Raw genomic sequence first — 16343 nt, 5'->3', positions numbered from 1 at the left:
TGGGAAGATACCCTGGAGAAGGAAATGGCAACTGACACCAGTATTCTTGCCTGGGAAACCCCATGAAGAGAAGGGCCTGGTGGGCTACAGTCCATGGGGTCACAAAAGAGTCCGACGTGAATTAGCAACTAAACAATAAAATCTATAATTTTGTGATCACATTAACATTCTGTGATTTGTAGGTATAACAGTATATATGTGGGAATTCCTTGAGACTTGAAAATTATTTAAAGAATTCTTCTGGGGTAAACAGATTAAAAACTAGCCTATTTCTGACAGGCTTCAATTCAATTTCATTTTATTCCTTGATCTTATGGGTGTTGTATTTTGTGTTGAAGCTGAAATACTTTGCTCCCACTTTGTAGCTCAAAGTAGCTGAGTCCAATTCTTGTCAACACAGAAGTCATCCTAAATGCCATTTCCTATTTCCTCTCCCTTCATGTGATTTATAAAGGCTGTGCTAAAGTCTAGCTGTACTGCAGAGTTAAAAGACAAGAGTTGAGTCCTAGAGGGACTACAAAATTTTGCAAGGTTTTTAGGACAAAATTTATGTTCAAGGGCATTATAGGACTAGACTTTACAGATTTAGGGGAGAAAAAAACCCTGCTGTTACATGTGATGTTCTGGTTAAAAAAAAATAGCAAGTTTGTTTACAGATTCAAGATAATTGGCAAATAAGCATTTGCCCTAATAAACAGCACTTGTATGGATGTGAGAGAGGAACCATAAAGAACTCTGAGTGCCGAAGAGCTGATGCTTTCGAATTGTGGTGTTGGAGAAGACTCTTGAGAGTCCCTTGGATGGCAAGCAGAACAAACCAGTCAATCCTAAAGGAAATCAACCATGAATATTCATTGGAAGGGCTGATGCTGAAGCTGAAGCGCCAATACTTAGGCCACCTGATGTGAACAGCTGACTCACTGGAAAAGACTCTGATGCTGGGAAAGATTGAAGGCAAAAAGGAAAAGAGGGTGGCAGAGGATGATATGGTTAAATACCATCACCAACTCAATGAAGATGAATTTGAGCAAACTCCAGAAGATAGTGAAGGACAGGGAAGCCTGGCATGGTACATTCCATGGGATCTCAAAGAGTTGGACACGACTTAATGACTGAACAACAACAACTTCCTCCTTAGTAGGCTATGAATGCTATAGGTTATGAAGAGGATATAAAACTGGTCCAGAAAAATCTGACCTTTTAAATGTGATTTAAATTGAGTAGTGATGTGAAGAAGAAGAAAGGTTTTAATATAACCTTTAGACTATGCATCAGAAGTCTGAGTTACTTAACCACACTTGACATCAGTTTCCACCTCTGAGAGAGAAAGCAGTTCAACTACCTAATCTAATTCCCTGCTAAATCAACCACATTGTGATTCTGACTGTGATGGGCACTTGAGGAGCTAAAGACAGTTTACTTAATAGCTACATGTGTCTCCAGAATATAAAAGTAAATCAATTTATTAGATAGCAGTGGTAATTTTTAAAAAACACTTATTAACAAAGATATCCATTGGAAAGTATACCAGTATAAAATGAAGAAAAATTTAGGCCCAAGTACCTTGCTGTGAAGCTACTAAGTCACTCAGTTCAGTTCCGTCACTAAGTCGTGTCTGACTCTTTGCGACTCCATGGACTGCAGCCCTTCTGGCTTCCCTCTCCATTACCAACTCCCAGAGCCCACTCAAACTCATGTCCCTTGAGTCGGTGATGCCATCCAACCATCTCATCCTCTGTTGTCCCCTTCTCCTCCTGCCTTCAATCTTTCCCAGCATCAGGGTCTTTTCTAATGAGTCAGTTCTTCGAATCAGGTGGTATTGGAGTTTCAACTTCAGCATGGGTCCTTCCAATGAATATTCAAGACTGATTTCCTTTAGGATCAACTGGTTTGATCTCCTTGAAGTCCAAGGGACTCTCAAGAATCTTCTCTAACACCACAGTTCAAAAGCATCAATTCTTTAGTGCTCAGCTTTCTTTATAGTTCAACTCTCACATCCATACGTGACGAGAACAGTATACAGATGCCTCAAAAAGTTAAGAATAGAACTGCCATGTGATCCAGCTATTCCACTTCCAGGTAGTTATTTAAAAGCAATAAATTTTAAATAACTATATATACCCTTATGTTCATCTCAGTATTGTTTACAATAGCCAGGATATGGATGTCCTGGCTATTGTCCTTGCTAAATGTCCATCTACAAATGAATGAATAAAGACAATGTGGAAAAAGACAAATACCATATGATTTCACTTATATATGGAAAATAAGTAAATAAGACGTGAATAAACCAAACCAAACAACATAGTTGCAGAGAAAAGAGTAGTGGTTACCAGAGGGGAAGGAAGGGAAGACCAAATAGGTAACTGTATGGTAACAGATGAAAACTAAACTTTTGCTGGTGAATGTGGTATATGCTATGGTGTATACCAAAGTTAAAATATACAGTGTTGTACACTTGAAATATATATAATGTTATAGACCAATATCCCCTCAATAAAAAGTTTTTAATTATTTTAAAATATTTATATACTTTTAGCATATAGGTACAACTACAGATAAACATCACTATTTGTTGATTTAAATATCCCTTTTACTGCTAAGTCACTTCAGTCATGTCCGACTCTGTGTGATCCCATAGATGGCAACCCACCAGGCTCCCCCATCCCTGGGATTCTCCAGGCAAGAACACTGGAGTGGGTTGCCACTTCCTTCTCCAATGCAGGAAAATGAAAAGTGAAAGTGAAGTCGATCAGTCGTGTCCGACTCTTAGCGACCCCCTGGACTGCAGCCTGCCAGGATCCTCTGTCCATGGGATTTTCCAGGCATGAGTACTGGAGTGGGGTGCCATTGCCTTCTCCAATTCCTTTTAAGTGGCCTTTAAAAAAATGGATGTGTCATTTTAATGTCAATTATTTAAACAGTTATCAAATCTTAAAATTTTGGCCACAACTCTGTTGAGCTTGTTTGTTCACAATTGGGCCCTTATTTTAAAACTGAACAAAAACATGTTAAGATATAAAAAGCCTTAGCACTTATGATGTTAGGGTCAATTTTTAGCCCATATGTTTAAAGGTTCTATCTGTGTCTAGAACTGAGAGTTCCAAAGGCAATGAATTACCATATTGCTTTGCAAACTGCTGTATTTTAAGACCTACTTAGATTAAATTTAATTGTGGTAATCTTTTAATTTCATTGTTTATTCTATGGTAAGTAGTATATAACTTTTTACTTTAATGGAATTTTTTCCATATGTGTTTTATAAGCAATGAAAATCCATGTGTAAAAAGTAATATCCACAAGTGGATGATAGTTAAATTTTACATGCAACAGCAATGCTGTAGGTGAAGAGAGAAATCTTCGATGGCCCCTGTCCTTGAAGGCACCAGGACATTACTGCCAGATACCACTTTTAGGAACTGTAAAGTGTCAAAATCGCCAAACAATTCACAATATTTTTTTCTAACTGAATATGCATGCTGAGAAATACTTTTAGAGAAGCAATATTTTAAGTCCACAAGTGCTTTCTGAATTATACTCTAAAGGATACACCTCACAGTACACTCTGATTTTTTTCAATAGCTCATTATCATTATTTTATTATTACATTTCTGACTTATTAAAACATGTAGATGCGTCAAAAAGTATTACATAATGAAACTGATCATTGTATATTAATACATACCCAGTTAAGCCAGTTAGTGATTTCCTGAGTGAAATACCTTTATTACTTGATTCCCAAACAAGTGCTATTTTATTTCAGGAAAAATCATCCTGTTTCATTAACGTTAACAGTATGAGGTAATCACATTATAGGATTATTATACAAGCCTTCATGTAGATTAAACTATTTTTAAATTATTAATATTTTTGTTCATAAAACAGTTTTATGTCAGCTAGAAATATATAAAGTCCAGCTTATAAAAATGTGTTCATTATACATGATAGCTGGTCTGAATATCACTTGAGGTTTGGGGTCTTTCATTTTTCTATATCTGATAGCAAATATAGTCTGAAAACATAAACTTAAATCTTAAAGTAATGTTGGACCAGATATGGAAGAAGGGAGAAAGGCTATTATTAGGTGAGAAAATTAGTAATACTATGATCATCATGGGCAGATTTAGCATTTTTAAAGATTTTTTTTTAATATGTACCATTTTTCAAGTGTTTATTGAACTTGTTACAATATTACTTCTGTTTTAAGCTTTGGGTTTTTGGCCTCAAGACACATGGATTCTTAGCTACCTGACCAGGGATTGAACCTGCAACCCCTGTACTGGAAGGTGAAGTCTTAACCACTGGACTCTCAGGGAGGCCCTCACATTTTTAGATAAATAGTTTTAGAGTAGATTGCCAGTGTGCAAAATGGTTTTCATTAGTATGGATAAATCTAAGGCATTATAAAGTTGATATGAAATTGGACACTTTAAAAGTAGTTCTAATAACTCCTTTAAGTTTCAGTCTAGGAAATAGCACTATTAAATTAGTGTGATTCTGAATCCAGATATATTTTGAGAAAAATTCTTACTTTGATGTCCAGAAAACTTTGTGACTTCATTGTCCACAATTCTGTTAGCTGGAAGGTCACAGGATATATCCATTGTATATTTTAGGACATTCAGTTTTTTTTCTGTAGGGTAAATAGGTAAAAATTATATTGTATGGTAATTACATTTAGGTTCTAAAGAAAAGAATCTGCAGGGAAATCTATGTAATATATAATTTGTCCAGATTGCTTTTCATTTGAGGAAAGAAGTTTTAAAATATCCCCAAAGCAGTTTACTCATCAATTCAAAGTCCTTCAAAAAAAGAACTTGGAAAACTGTGGTATGTTGGGTAGAAAGAAAAGCTTTTTGGAGGGAATAATTTTAAAAATACTTAAATAGCTGTTTATTTGGTGCAGTTAAGATTAAACTTGTTAATTTTAACATTGCTGTTACATCTGAAATAAACATCTGAATAAACTTACATCGAAAATAAAAGTTAAATTCCAGCTAATAGAATTGTTTTACCTCAATGATATTTTTTATATTTCAAAATAACCAACTCAACATCCTATTAATAGTTGTATGAAACCTGCTTATATATGCCTTCCCTGTCTTTGTGATAGGTGTAACACCTTGAAGCCGGTGCACATGAGGTCTACACTGTTTTCTAAGTGCAGAAGCCTTCCTTAGGGTGGTTAATTCAGTAGGAACATTTCTAAATGAGATAACAAGACTGGTCCTGACTTTCAGAAGCATAGAGACATTTTTGGTCTGACCTCATATCCCATTATAGCTGAGTTTGGAAGCACTGGGTTAGGAGGTCATGAGAAAGATCAACAAACCAAAACATAAGAGAACCTAAGAAAAACTCCCCAAATCGAAAAAAGACACAACATCTTTAATAAAAAAAACTTAGTGTAGAGCTATCAGTCAATTCATAGCTCAAAGACTCAACCTGGTGGTTAATAGTTTAATATCCAGTAATCTACAGTTACTTAGGGATCTTGCTTCATCTTCAAATAATATTATCAAAGTTACTTTCTGCCAGAAATCATGCTAATTGCTTCACAGATGTTGTGTTTTTTTAATGCAATAAAACTGTAAGAAACTACAAATATTATCCTCATCTTACAGGAATGAAAATGAAGCTTAGAGAGTTTAAACAACTTGCCTAACGCTGCATCACTAACAAACGAGTGAGCCAAGATTTAGACTTAGATCTAACTCCAATGATATTTCTATTCATTATCTAATCAGAGGCTTGATAGAATCCCTAACTGGGCATCTTTCCCGTCTCCCTGCTGTTAGGTAGCATATGGGCCTTCCTGCTGGTTAAGCACTGGGTCATCTCTTCATCTGAGGTCAGTTTGCAGTATAATCCTTTCTTCTTTCAGGCCCTAGGGATTTGATCTGCTTACTTTTCTTTTTTCCCCAGCTGTCACTACTGATTCACCCTCTTGTGATTCATCTCATACTAGAATTCTGGAATAGAATAAAGATTGCTTTTTTTTTTTTCCTTTTTGTTACTTCTGATTTTTTCAAAAAGATTCAAATTTTTCATTAGAATCCCACTAGCAACTTCAAGTTGTAATGTAATGATATTAACAACTGTTTCTGTGATGCACTTGCAAAAGGTTACTTTTGCTACTGCTGTTAAATTTACTTTTCATAATTATTTTCACATATGGTCTTAGGCACTAAAAAGGCAGTACATAGAATTTTAGTTTGACTCAATTGCAATTTCTTAACCTTTGCTCTTTCTGCAGGCTTACAACTGCCCTGATTTATCTTGCTATAGCTTATACTTGAAAGATAAAAGCATTATTGAAGATTATATTATGAAAATTTACATTTTAAGAAATAAACTAAAGATGAGAGACCTGAATATGTGGAATTTCAGAAAAAGCACTTCTTTTAGCCAACTTTGCCTTTTTTGAGACTAATATTTATTGAGTACTTAATGTTCTAAATGCTTCTTATATAAAAGTCATGATGATGATTATCTATAGTTTTCTGATGGAGAAATTGAAGCATAGAATCTGTTCAAGAATACATAAGTGATGAGCCTATACCTAAACCCAGGTCTGTATAAACAAATGCATAGATTCTCAAAAATGTAGTATATAAATACAAATCTTGAATATTATGTAAAGAACAGATTTCATTTTCTGTATTTCTTATCCTGCAATTCCTTTTAATCTTAAATGGCTTTCACGCTTGCAGCATCACTTGATGCTTTTGAAAAGTGGATCTCATTTTACTTTAAAAAATTTTACAGTTAAATAATAGATGAAATGCTTTGTAAATGTGAATTTTTTTAAATTGAGCCATTGTGAGTCTAGTTGATTAGCTAATTCTTTTGAGATCCTTGGCTTAAATTAATACAATCTCTGAATATACGCCATTTTTAAAAAATGTTCACATGCCTTTATCTTTTGGATTCCTTGATAAATATAAATCCATTACACAGATATGATAGAACTTCAGATATATCATCAATTTTACAGTCCTCTCATAAACTTTACCAGTTGAAACCTTCTTACTGCTGTTGAGTGTTTTTTGTATGTATTTAACCCAAGAATACTGAATTAATTAATAATTTTTATAGATTTGTTTTTTTTTTTCCTGTTGCCTCTTTTTGAAGTAAAGAGCAAAAATGCCCCTTCCCAACCCCAAACCAAAACTTCTGAACTCAATACTTGTGTTTAATAGACAGCTCTATATAAAAATGTTTAGTAAACTATGCATAGTTATTTTGAAAGAATGGTTCTATAATTTCAGGAAAAAGTTTTTTTAATCAGAGATTAAAATGAAGATTATTGGCCAACAATAGTATATTCATTTTACAGTAAAAATATATACTGCATAAAATGGGTCTCAGTTGTTCAGTCGTTAAGTCGTGTCCCACTCTTTGTCACTCCACAGACTGTAGCCCACCAGGCTCCTCTGTCTATGGGATTTTCCAGGCAAGAATATTGGAGTAGGTTGTCATTTCCTTCTCCAAGGGACTGTCTCGACCCAATCCATGTCTCCTGCATTGACTGGCAGATTCCTTACCACTAAGGCACGAGGGAAACCCCAGATGGCTATCTACTCATAGTCAAAAATTTCCTTGAAAAACTACTATGAGCTCATGACATAGATGACATTGGTCTGACAGGGTTATCTTTTATCCTGTTAGATTCTTTAAGAATTAAAAAAAAAAATCTTTAAAAAATTGAACAGAAAATATCATGAGTGAATGGGAAACATTTTGAAAGTTATTAATAACAGCTAAAAATCAAAGATGTTACTCAACTGGAAAGACCATTTTGGGAGAAGATTATCTTATCAATATTTATTCTCACATGATATATTTCCCCTTTATATCTACAGTGAGTTCAAGTTTAAAAAACTGACTCTCAGAGGGAGGAAATCAATAGAACTTTGTCTGTAGCATTTTTAAAAGACTCAAAGTTATACTATAGATTATCTTTGTAGAAATGCTTACATATTTTCAAATATCCAGAGCTGTGCTGGCCACATTTCAAGTTCATAATTGCAGAAGGAAATTTCTGCCACCACTGCAGAAAGTTCTACTGGATAACACTGCTGCAGAGGGTCATAAATAGTAGTAACATTTTAATTTTTAGATAGCTTATTAATATATTGATACATCCAGATATTTGGTAACATTAAAAAGTAATTAAGAGTTATTTTTCCTAATATAGAGAAGACTAAATTTAGAGATGACAAAAACTTAAGTATTCATTTATCAAAATTTTAATAAAATTCATTAATATGCTAGGCCCTAGTTAGGCAAAGGTGAAAAAAGTGTGATTTTTTTTTTAACCTTAAATGATTGTAGTCTTGTGGATAAGTTGGACAAGTATCTGATCACTATACAATGTGAGTTTTGCTATAATCATAAAAAGAAGATATTAGCTCTGTCTGGAGGAATTGAGGAAGACCTCAAATAAAAGTTGATAGTTGAGCTATTACATTTAAAAGCTATTTTTAAAGGATGTGCAAAATGTGCAAAATATGAAATAAAAGGCTTAATCTCTTCTGATGTTTGTATAAGTAAATTTGGGAATGACTCTGAGGCAACCCAACACTCTATAGCCACCCCCTTGGGAATCTATGTTCACGGAATACTATTCTAGAGCCATAAACTGGATTTTAGGGATGTAACTTGGCTTGTGTTGTTGTTGTTTAGTTGCTAAGTTATGTCCAGCTGTTTGCCACGCCATGGACTGTAGCCCGCCATGCTCCAGTATCCATAGTATTTCCCAGGCGAAAATACTGGCTGCTGCTGCTAAGTCATGTCAGACTCTGTGCGACCGCATAGACGGCAGCCCACCAGGCTCCCCTGTCCCTGGGATTCTCCAGGCAAGAACACTGGAGTGGGTTGCCATTGCCTTCTCCAGTGCACGAAACTGAAAAGTGAAAGTGAAGTCACTCAGTTGTGTCTGACTCTTCACGACCTCAGGGACTGCAGCCTACCAGGCTCCTCTGTCCGTGGGATTTCCCAGGCAAGAGTACTGGAGTGGGGTGCCATTGCCTTCTCCAGTGGATCTTTGCAATGCAGGAATCTAACCCGCATCTGCTACATTGCAGGTGGATTCTTTACCACTGCACTGCCAAGGAAGCCCAGCTTGGCCTAGTGTATAGTTTTTTGGAGGAAATGCTAAGCTAACAACTAGCACTACTATCACTCACAGGATGATGGACATGAAGTGATTAAATAGTAAAGCCTACACATTTCCAAGCTCCTGCTGCCAGGCCATGATGAATGGTATAACACATACAGAGAAGGTCCACGGCAGCAGAGTGGGTGGCTCCATTCTCAGTGTGACTCTTCTAGGCTTTTAAGTGGCCCTCCCAACACTACTGCTTGAGAGAATGTGGATAACACCCCAGAGAATGTGAACCAGGGGAGAATAAAAGAGTAGTGGGCTAAGGCTGAGAGCACTGAGCATCACTGTCTCTGATGACCTTCCAGCAGGGACACCGCAGGACTGGAACATGGGGACATGGGAATCCTGGGGTGGATTGAGGGGTCCAGACAGAATCAGAACACAGATTATCCTTGAGCTATGCTGGTTAAGCATAGTCATCAGCTCCTTCAGTGAGAAAGATTGGGAGTTAATGAGCCACCACAGTATATTTATGTAAATATGTGTATGTCTTTGTATCAGTCAAGGTTCAGTCAGAGAAGCAGAACCATTAGGAAATACATCTGTGACAATCAGTCATTTGTGATAGGGATTGGATTTTATGCAATGGTGGGAGTTGGTAAAACAGTCTCTGTAAAGCTATCATTCTTGTTGCTGGAGTTTCAAGTCCATGGGGCAGGTCATCAGGAGGAGAAGATGGATGGTAAGTGGGGGAGAGAACAAGCTTGACCCATGAGCAAGAGCTGGAGTTCAGGAGAGACTGAAACCTGTGTTTCATGTCTGAGGTTGAGGATATGGGAGTCTTGCAGAAGCCAGGAGCCTTCATCGTGCAGCTATTATAAAAACACTCCAGGCCTAGGAGCTGGAAGTAATGAAGCTGCTGCTGCTTCTAAGTCACTTCAGTTGTGTCCGACTCTGTGCGACCCCATAGACGGCAGCCTACCAGGCCCCGCCGTCCCTGGGATTCTCCAGGCAAGAACACTGGAGTGGGTTGCCATTGCCTTCTCCAATGCATGAAAGTGAAAAGTGAGAGTGAAGTCACTTAGTCGTGTCTGACTCCTAGTGACCCCATGGACTGCAGCCCACCAGGCTCCTCCGTCCATGGGATTTTCCAGGCAAGAGTACTGGAGTGGGGTGCCATTGCCTTCTCCAGAAGCAATGAAGAGGGTCCTGGAAAAAATGGAGCAGCTGCTTTCCACCAACAAGGTAAAAAAGCTGATAAATGACAATGTGTGTGAGTTATAAAAATGTCTGCGGCTTCACCTCCATCCTTCAAATCTCACACAAGAATCTCCTGAAGGCTGAATCAGAGACACAGAGGAAAGAGAGTTCTAGGAAACAGAGTTTAGCCCAGCCAGGTTGGCATATTGCAAAAGCAGCAGTCTCCTTAGGAAATGGCGTTTTGGTCATAGGCAACATCTTTGATTAACTTCATGGAACTGTGTGTTAAAACAACCAAAAACTGTCTTAGAGACAGTATTTATAGAGATACACTAAATGGAATAGATTCTAACTATTCTACTTGAGTCTAGTGTTTCAAGTGGGAAAAGATCAAATATCACTTCATCTTGGTGAGGAAAGGCCTTTGTAATGTTAACCTTCATAGCCACACAGACTTGGCTACCTCCTTCTTGAGGGTTAAAATGACAAATTATATGTAGACTTCTTCATAAGTATGCAAAAAGTAATTAAACAGAAGAAACTGACTAGATAAAATTCTTAGGTATTGACTGACAGTACCCTTGGGAATCTTCCCTGTACATGAATATGAGTATGAACCACATAAATGTATCTCACTAAACCCAATCTAAATGTATCCCTTGCTCAGCTTCTGCTTAACAGGATCTCAAAATGCCTAGGCACTCTAAAAGCAGTGAACATGAGCAGAAGTAGAGATTCAAAGAGATAGTGATCTTAACTGATTGTGGTTTAAATTTCTCACTTTATAAATTTTATAAAACTATAGAAACATGTAAAATCACTGCCAAGTCTCCTTGGAACCATGAAAGTAAGACAGCCATCCTTCTGTGTCTGAGGGGGACAAATGATAGGACCCCTGCCAGATGCCAAAATCCACAGACGCTCAAGTTCCTTATATAAAATGGTGTAGCATTTGCATATAGCCTGCACACATCCTCCTGTATACTTTAAATCATCTCCAGATTACTTATAATACCTAATGAAATATAAGTAACATGTAAATACTTGTGAATAGAATGCAAATACTATATAATTAGTTGGCAGAGCATGGCAAATTCAAGTTGCGCTTTTTGGAACTTTTTGAAAAGATTTTTCTCCTGAATATTTTCAATCTGCTCTGAGTTCAGTCTACAGACGCAGACCTTGCAGATATAGAGGAGAGTGACTGTACACAGAAGCTTAAGCTGCTTTAGGTGTCTGGTCAATCTGCCTCTGGATCATGGTCTATTATAATTAACTGTGAAGTCCCTTAGATCATCACACACTTCTTAGCACTTGTTTGTCTCTTATTAAAAGTGTGTTGAAGGCAAAATCAAGAGGAGAGAGAAAGAAAAATGAAGAGGGAGGAGGGAGAGAGGAGCAAAGAAACAGAGAAAAGTAAGGAGGGAAGAAAAAAGGAAGGAAGGAAGGTAGCAGAGAACGAGAAAGGGAGGAATGGAGGAAGGAAAGAGGGAGGCAAAGGAGAGAAATGTACAAGGTCATTGAATCAATTAAAGACAAGTCTTGGATCAGAATCCAGGTAGTCAGTTTCTTAAGAAATCAAATAAAACCTAGCATCTATTTTGTAGACCTATAGGTAAAGAATCCACCTGTAATGCAGGAGAAGCGGGAGACGCAGGTTCGATTCCTGGGTCGGGAAGATCCCCAGAATGAGGAAATGGCATCCAAGTCTAGTATTCCTGCCTGAAAAATCCTATGGACAGAGGAACCTGGCTGGCTACAGTCCAAAGGGTCACAAAGAATCAGACACAACTGAGTACACACACATGCATGCATAAAAGTATTAGAAATATCCTACATCATATAAATGTTGATTAGAGCATGATGTAGAAAAATAATATTTATGAGCAAAAAAATAATGCTTTGTTCTTTAAATATACCTTATTCAAAGAAGACTTCTATAGACTTGTAGGTTCTTAATGAAATTTGTTTTTGGAAGTTTTGATGTCTAATATTTCCTTATTTAGTGATCAAATATTAACTATATTAAGAGTCAGGAATGATTAATTTGGGGTCTCTGTATCCAAAATGGCTCATAGCTTGAACCCAAGTGGTCTGTCAACTTAGGAAAAAATAACAATATTTTTGTAATAATTTTTAACTATAGTTTAGCATTTCCTTCAAGTATGAATACAAGCAACAAACCATAATAGCATTAGCATGTGACACACATTTTCAAATCACATTACATGTTGTCAGTATCTCAAATATATTTACACTATTTACTTATTTGAGATCAAAGAAGTTATTAGACTGGCCACTAGATTTACTTAATATATTAATGAAGAAGTATACATGCTGGTTTATGGTACATTTGTCATTTAAAATTTCCTTGTTACTATGATCTTCCTGACCCAGGGATCAAACCTGGGTCTTCGGTATTGCTGGCAGGTTCTTTACCGTCTGAGCCACCAGGGAAGCCCTATTAATGAAGAAGTATACATGCTAGTTTATTACACATTTTCATTTTAATCTTTTGGTAACTGTATTTAGAGTTTCTAACTCTATTATTTTATTTCATAATTTAAAAACATTATTCTAAAAAGAGATCCATAGGTTCCTGAAGAGTCCCATGAGCACAAAAAGGATTAAGAAGCCCCTCCTTTTAAAAGGACAATATGTCTCCATTGCAGTCTTTTTTTTTTTTTTCGGTTAGTATTCTAGAGATGAGAATGGGAAGTAATGGTGCTTACAGGCACAGTACACACGGGGGCAGCACAGCACAGTTCAGTTTCCTCAAATCAAATTCCCTCACGCTCGGCCACAACTGGAGACTAAGTTCAACTAGAAGATAATTAGAATGTATTAATAATACATTAAGAAGAGCTTTTGATACTTTTCAGCCATATAATGTATATTCGTATACTCTTTTCTGTGAGATATATAGCACACAGAAAAAAGTTTCTCAGTTTGAGAAACAGTAAGAAATGAAGTTAAATTATTCTCAGAACTTTCTCTAAATATGTTTCCTAACAAAAAAACCAACCCAAACTCAAAGAACCAAAATACACACTACCCTTATGAAGAAAGACTTTTTTCTTATAGGCACCATGGTCTCATTTACAAAAATATGATCTATGTGCTCAAAAGGTAATTGGTGAATTACGTAAAACTTTTTCCACTAACACACATGATGTGTAATCACATACCCTCTCTAATGTAAACTTATGAATTTTTAAAGTGAAAAAAAGGAGCAGAGAGGTAGAGATAGTGAAATGCTCTTTGCTGGAGTAGGTGGCAAAATGGCTATAATGCCTCATTCTTCCCAAGATACCTCAAGTGTTTTTCTGTTGTCTGTCCCCAGGACTGGAGATGGGCTTACTGCTGCACCTCAGGGAAGAACATGTCTGGGGAAACCTGCTGGGAGGATGTGAGAGACATGGAAAATGAGACCTGGAAAGATGAGTTGTTCCAGCCAGATGCAGCCCAGAAAGACACGCCAGCCAATAGGTAATCTACTCCCAGGCAGACAAGAGAGGCCAGTTGAGGCCAGGAGAATCACACGGGCTAAGTCTGTGAGCTGTGCCTGATTGCAGCTGTATGAACAAGACACACTTATTATTTGTAGCCACTGAGTTTTGGGATAGTGTTTTAGGCAGCATTGTTTGCAAAATAGGTAAGTGTTGCAAACTATTCTTCATTACTAACTAGACACAAGCTCATGACCAACCCAGAGGACATCTCTTAACAAAAGGTAGAAACTGTGAAATACCTAGCATTCTATTGCATCAGACATTTTGACTTGTGTGACTTTTACCAAGAGTTTCTAGCCATTTAGCAAATTAGTTTTGACTTTAGGTATAGGAAGTGGGGGTAAACGAAGAAATTGAGTGTGGACATGGGAGGAATAGTTATATATGAGTGTTTGTGTGCCCCTCAAATCCATATGTTGACACTCTAACCCCAGTGTGTCTGTCTTGGAGATAAGGCCTCTCAGGAACCAATTAAGGTTAAATGAGGTCATAAGGGTGGTGCTCTCATAGGACTGTCTTTATAAGGAGAAATATCAGGGATCAATCACTTTCTCTCTTGACCCAGTGTGCACGCAAAGAAGAGGTCATGGGAAAACACACAAGACCAGCTGCTGACAAGACAAGAGAAAACACTTCAGAATGAAACCTACCCTGCTGACACCATGATCTTAGACTTCCAGCCTGCAGAACTGTGAGAAGTAAATGTCTATTGTTTAAGCCACCAAGTCTGCAGTATTTTGTTCTGGTAGCTGAGCTAACTAATGGAGAGTGGGAAGGCAGAATAGAGGGAAAATAATGATAAGCAAGAACACTGGAGTGGGTTGCCATTTCCTTCTCCAATGCATGAAAGTGAAAAGTGAAAGTGAAGCCGCTCAATCATGTCTGACTCTTAGCGACCCCATGGACTGCAGCCCACCAGGCTCCTCCATCCATGGGATTTTCCAGGCAAGAGTACTGGAATGGGGTGCCATTGCCTTCTCTGAATAATTATTGTTTCCCAGCATTAGGACTTAACATATAGATTTTATTTAGTCTCCCACAGCAGCCCAATGGGGTGGATACTAGTATCCTCATTTTATTCACAGACCAGAAAAGTAACACAAAGAAAAACTAAGTAACATGACCAGTTCTCACAGCTAATAAGTGGTCAAGCTGGAACTGGAATCAAGATGTCTGTCTCTAGAAGCTGTGCTCTTAGCCGTTATCATTCTTTATACTGCTAGGAAGGCATAAGCAGTGGCAAGTGAAGGCAGGGAAAGAAAGAGGCCAGAGAAAGTGGTTTATAGGATAAGCTCAGTGATAGAGGTCGGAAACTCTTGTCTCCCAGGCTTTTCCTGACTGAGAGTTTACCCCTGAGAGATACAGCTCAAGGCTGGGTGTCCATGGAGGCCCAGCTCGGAGTGAGACCTTGTTTATGGAGATGCACACAGGACTTTTAATTATGTTCTCCATTCTCTTCTTCCATTGTTTTCATAGACTAAATTGCTAAATTTTTTTAGGACTCCTTGGCCCTTACCCCCAAAAGCTGCCCTTGGGTTGAAACAGGATCATGTCAGTCTTGCTAGACTTGATGATAAATGCTGTGTGGTCTGGTACATGACACAGTGCCACATACAGCACGCTGTTTTGTGGAAGGTATGAATAGGCAGGTTTACTGTAATAAAACAAAATTCTATGCACACATGTAGGCATGATTAAGAAGGTCTTTAAATGCATTTATCTAGCATTGCTCCATGTTGAATACATATAGATTGAATTTACAAATCACTCATGTTAATTCTACCTAAAAGTTAGAAGATTAAATTGCTGATGATTAGGTCTCCCATGTTTAATTGGTTACATAGAGCATGTAAAAACAGCAACAACAACAATTTCCCAGGCTTCCTCTTAGCCAGACAGATAAAGAATTGTTCCTGTATTCATGTAAGTAAGAAGGTATTCTAAAATTCTGTAGCACTCTGACAGACAAGCTGGAGAAGCTAGGCTCACTGAGAAAATTAGTCCCCATCCCCCCAGTGACCCTCAGTCCCAGAGCATATAGAAGGGAAACAAGTCAATTCCCATACTCACTGTGATGCGTGAGGAGGTTCTGAGCATTGAAAGCCACTGTGCCTGCTTGAGGGTCTCTATTCTGGGGAGAGAATAGATGCTGTTTGTGAGATTGAAGGGTGACTTGATAATATGGCAAAGTTTCAGTGGATTAGCAGCACTAATATAAGTCAAGGGCAAGAGCAAGGTGGGGACAGTGTGCAAAGTGGGAAGACCAGGAACTGCCTGTGGAAGAGAACAGATGCTCCTAGTTACATTAGCCTTGGAAGCTTCAGCAGCCGGCGAAATGAGAACACAGAACATCCCAAGGTGAGGCTGGATGAACTGCAGCTTAGAGAAGATGAATAATGCACAGATTAGATGGGTCTCCTCAGCCCCATTTCACGACATTAAGTAAGCTTCTTCCTCTTACTTGGGAGAATGAGGGAAAGGGAAAACACGTAAGAGGGCTGCTGTCCAGAAATGAAATTTGG

At 37.7% G+C, this 16343-nt stretch overlaps 1 protein-coding gene across 2 annotated transcripts in view; it reads left to right on the top strand.

Moving 5' to 3' along the window:
- TIGD2 (tigger transposable element derived 2) overlaps positions 1 to 14542 on the top strand; it is a 44930-nt gene extending 30388 nt beyond the window's left edge. For both annotated transcript variants that reach the window (XR_003511479.1, XR_003511478.1), the window contains 2 exons: positions 13653 to 13798; positions 14387 to 14542. The gene's annotated coding sequence lies outside the window, so the exon portion shown is untranslated. The remainder of the gene's footprint in view (positions 1 to 13652; positions 13799 to 14386) is intronic.
- The last annotated feature ends 1801 nt before the right edge of the window (positions 14543 to 16343 follow it).

The sequence above is a fragment of the Bos indicus x Bos taurus genome, chromosome 6, assembly GCF_003369695.1.
Source record: "Bos indicus x Bos taurus breed Angus x Brahman F1 hybrid chromosome 6, Bos_hybrid_MaternalHap_v2.0, whole genome shotgun sequence".
Classification (NCBI taxonomy): domain Eukaryota; kingdom Metazoa; phylum Chordata; class Mammalia; order Artiodactyla; family Bovidae; genus Bos; species Bos indicus x Bos taurus.
Note: the sequence above shows the minus strand (reverse complement) of the source record. Positions and strands in the feature narration are given on the sequence as shown.